The sequence below is a fragment of the Vulpes vulpes genome, unplaced genomic scaffold (genome assembly GCF_048418805.1).
Source record: "Vulpes vulpes isolate BD-2025 unplaced genomic scaffold, VulVul3 u000000701, whole genome shotgun sequence".
Taxonomy (NCBI): Eukaryota; Metazoa; Chordata; class Mammalia; order Carnivora; family Canidae; genus Vulpes; species Vulpes vulpes.
In genome coordinates, this window is record NW_027325798.1 from 409,791 (window position 1) to 414,348 (window position 4,558).

The 4,558-nt window shown below is 43.0% G+C and overlaps 1 pseudogene; it reads left to right on the forward strand.

Moving 5' to 3' along the window:
* The first annotated feature begins 1,227 nt into the window (after positions 1 to 1,227).
* Positions 1,228 to 3,765, forward strand: LOC140597439 (follitropin subunit beta-like; annotated as a pseudogene).
* Positions 3,766 to 4,558: the final 793 nt, after the last annotated feature.

Below are 4,558 nucleotides of genomic sequence, written 5' to 3' on the forward strand. Positions count from 1 at the left end.
GAGGGGCAGGGGGAGAAGCAGACTCCCCACTGAGCGGGGATCCTGATACAGGGGCTCAATCCTAGGACTCCAAGAGCCAAAGGCAGAAGCTTAACTGACTGAACCACCCAGGTGCTCCTGTATAAAAGCTTTTTATCTTAAGTTCCAATTGGTTTTTTTTGTTTTTTTTTTGTTTTGTTTTGTTTTGTTTTTTTGCCTTTGGAGACTTGTCTAGCAAGACATTGCTATGGCTGGGGTCACAGAGACTGCTTCCTGTGTTCTCCTCTAGGATTTTGATGGATTGCTCTCTCACATGTAGGCCTGTCACCCAGCTTGTCTATTCTGTGTCTGGTGTAAGAGAATGGTCCAGTGTCAGTCCTCTGCACGCGGCTGCCCAATTTTCCCAACTCCATTTGTTGAGGGGATTGTCTTTTTTCCAGTGGATGGTCTTTCCTGCTTTGTCAAAGATTAGTTGACCACATTGCTGAGGGCCCATTTCTGAGTTCCATTGATCTGTGTGTCTGTTTTTGTACCACATTTGATGATCACAGCTTTGTAATACAGCTTGAAGCCCAGAATTGTGATGCCGCCAGCTTTGGTTTCCTTTTTCAACATTTCTTTGGCTATTCGGGGTCTCTTCCAGGTCTCTTTCAGTTCCATAAAAAATTTAGGATTATTTGTTCCAGCTCTGTGAAAAAAGTTGATAATATTTCGATAGAGATTGCGTTGAATGTAGAGATAGATTGCTCTGGGTAGCATAGACATTTTAACAGTATTTGTTCTTCTAATTCATAAGCATGGAATGTTTTTCATTTCTTTCTGTCTTCCTCAATTTCTTTCATGAATGTTCTATCATTTTCTGAGTACGGGTCCTTTGCCTCTTTGGTTAGGCTTATTCCTGGATATCTTATGGTTTAGGTTGCAATTGTACATAGGATCGACTCCTTAATTTCTCTTTCTTCTGTCTCACTGTTGCTGTATAGAAATTCAACCGAGTTCTGTGTATTGATTTTATATCCCTCTGGTGGAATCATAATCCCTAAAAAATACACCTTCACTTAAAGAATTCTACGAGGCGTTCTCATCTGTAACATATTTTAATTTTGCCAAAACAGGCTTGCTAAACTCGGATGTGATTGTGGAGTCTGGGGAGGTTTATTTTAGTTCAACCTGATTGGGTCGAAGTCCACGACAGTTAAAGTATTTTGAGTTTCTCATTGTCTGCTTCCCAGCCCGGGATGAGGTGGGATGAGGTCGGTCCGGTTTTGCTTCCTCCTCTGCTGCTGGAGGGCCGCTTGCAGTGCGGGCTGTGAGCTGACCAGCGTCACCATCACGGTGGAGGAGGAGGAGTGTCGCTTCTGCATAAGCGTCAACGCCACCTGGAGTGCCGGCTACTGCTGCACCAAGTGAGGGTACGGAGGGTCTGTAGACGGCAGGCTTCCTTAATTCCCAATTTATCAATATCAATATTGATATCAATATCAATATTCTCTCTCAATAATAGCCATGACTCCCTTACCAAAACTGTCTGCATTGTGATTAAGGGTTAGTTACCATGATACCATTTCAATGTCTGGGTTTAGATTTAATTTGGATAAATTTGGGACAGCTCAGATTGATGTAAATGATGCTGCAGTAATGTACCGATTCTGCATTTTAAGAGAGTATTTTTCTGCCAGCTTCACCTATGGAGAGATAAACACGCGCGTGAATATATATCTATATTGAATCACGGAATATCATCAATGCTCTCCAAAAGCCAATTGCAATAATAAAAGGCAACCCCCGTAACAGGGATAGTTCTAACATGTCTTTAAAACCAAATAGAAACGCAAGTAGCCAATTAAAAAAAAATTATTTTATTGGTCTACCTTTAATACAAATGCCAGGAAGCATCCTGAGAATAATCAATCCCTGTAAACTAGAACCAAAAGGAATCAGCAAATCTACTCCATTCTTAATGGAGAAAATCAAGGCACAGAGGCATTCTCACGGCTTCCTCACAGAAGGCAGGGTACCAGGGACACTGTTTCTTCTTTGTCATTTTTCTGCTGCATTTGGCTGTGTGGGAGTTCAATAAAGGGAAACTGAAGGTGGCTGCATTTTATTTTATTTTTTTAATTTAAAATTTTTTTTATATATTTATTTTTTATTGGTGTTCAATTTGCCAACATACAGAATAACACCCAGTGCTCATCCCGTCAAGTGCCCCCCTCAGTGCCCATCACCCAGTCACCCCCACCCCCCCACCCTCCTCACCTTCCACCACCCCTAGTTCGTTTCCCAGAGTCAGGAGTCTTCATGTTCTGTCTCCCTTTCTGATATTTCCCACTCACTTTCTCTCCTTTCCCCTTTATTCTGTTTCACTATTTTTTATATTCCCCAAATGAATGAGACCATATAATGTGTGTCCTTCTCCGACTGACTTACTTCACTCAGCATCATACCCTCCAGGTCCATCCACATTGAAGCACATGGTGGGTGTTTGTCATTTCTAATGGCTGAGGAATATCCCACCGTATACAGAGACCACAGCTTCTTTATCCATCATCTGTCGGTGGACACCGAGGCTCCTTAGGCGGCTGCATTTTAATGAATGTACTTTATTTGATATTAAATGAATTTGATCAATGAAACTTAGCTCACCGCACTTAGGTGGGATAGAGACCTGGTGGCCAGCCCGGGAAAGGACTTAACCAGCAGCTCCTTTTCTCCCTTAAAGCCAATTATTTTCTTATCGGGCAAACACAAGAGTGAAGTATATTTGGTTTGAAGGAAATGTACTGATATTGAAGCTGTGTCATACACATTTGGAATAAGAACAATATATAGAATTTAAAGCAATGGCAAGGAAGAACTTACAAAGCAATGGATGGTCCAGAATCTAAGATGAGACTCCCCTCACGTGTTAGGCAAAGTAGCAATAATTCAGCTTACGACTCTTACTCCTCTTCTAAGTATACATAAGAAAGAGTATTTGGAAATACTTTTCTGAGCAATGAAGCCCAGATGTTATATGGTTTTATCTGTCATTAACACAGCTTCAGATTATTAAGTAGAAAAAATCTTCCTATTTCCAAGGTTGTGTCTTCTTTCTTCCTTTATCTTTGCATGCTTTTATGCCATAGAGAGTCAGTTTTTAGAGCTTTGTAAATATTAAGCACGTGGATATGACCGCTGTGGGGAGGAAGGAGGCAGTCGTGTTTTCTACACATTTCCACGACAGTTCAGAAAAGTGGTGTACCATAAATTTCTTTATGAGCTCCACATTTCCTATGGACCTAGAAGATCCTAGAAGCTGATCTTCAGAGAACAAATATTAGAGTAAGCAGTATTAAATCCCTGTCTTTTTTAAAAAAAGATTTTATTTATTTATTCATGAGAGAGAGGCAGAGACACAGGCAGAGGGAGAAGCAGGCTCCAGGCAGGGAGCCCGACGTGGGACTCGATCCCGGGTCTCCAGGATCACTCCCTGGGCCGAAGGCAGTGCTAAACCGCTGAGCCACCCAAGGATCCCCTAAATCCCTTTCTTATTTTGAAGGAAATTTCCAGAATTATTATAACCTGGTGCCCAAGGACTCAGGGAGCCCCAATATCCAGAAAACATGTACTCTCAATGCTGTATGACTGGGTTAGCATGCCTAGCCGTGTTCACCACACAGACTGCCTGTGTCTGGACCCAGAGGCCACTGAAGGTCACATGGCAAGTGTGACACCAACACTGCTGAGTGCACGATGTGAGGCTCGGGGCCCGACTACTGCTCCTTCAGTGAAATAAAAGAATAAAGAGCAGTGGACATTTGAGCAGCCACCTAGAGGATCAGGTCCCTCTGTGTGTATACATGTGCCCAGGCTGCACTGTAGGCCCCGGGATCATCAGACCCGGCCCCCAGTTCTCCAGGATGGAGAGTTCCTGTCACCTGTCACCACTCCACCCTGTATTGTTGGGTCTGGGCTCTGTCCATTTCACTCAACTTGAATTCAGGGGCTTTGAGTTGGTTCCCACTTTTAACAGAGATCCCCAGAGAAACCCAGATGAGAAAACCTAGACTTAGAAGAAGCAGCTGTCAAGATAAATTCCACATATGAGTGAATATTTGTCTTCCTCTAATGGACTTATTCCGCTCAGCATCATACGCTCTCGCTCCATCCACGTCGTTGCAAATGGCAAGATTTCATCCTTTCTGACGGCTGAGTGAGATCCCATCGTGTACATGTACCGCCTCTTCTTTATCCATTCATCTGTTGATGGACATTTGGGCTCTTTCCATAATTTGACTGTTGTTGATAATGTCGCTACAAACGTCAGGGTTTATGCGTCCCTTCGAATCAGTGTTTTTGCATCCTTTGGGTAAATACCTAGTAGTATACAACTGCTGGGTCATGGGGTAGCTCTATTTTTAAATTTTTGAGGACCCTCCACGCAGTTTTCCACGGTGGCTGCACCTGTTGGCATTCCCACCAGCAGTGTAAGAGGGCTCCTGTTTCCCCACATCCTCGCCAACACCTGTTATTTGCTGTGTTATTAATTTTAGCCATTCTGACTAAAATGTGTGTGAGGTGTGAGGTATGAGGTGAT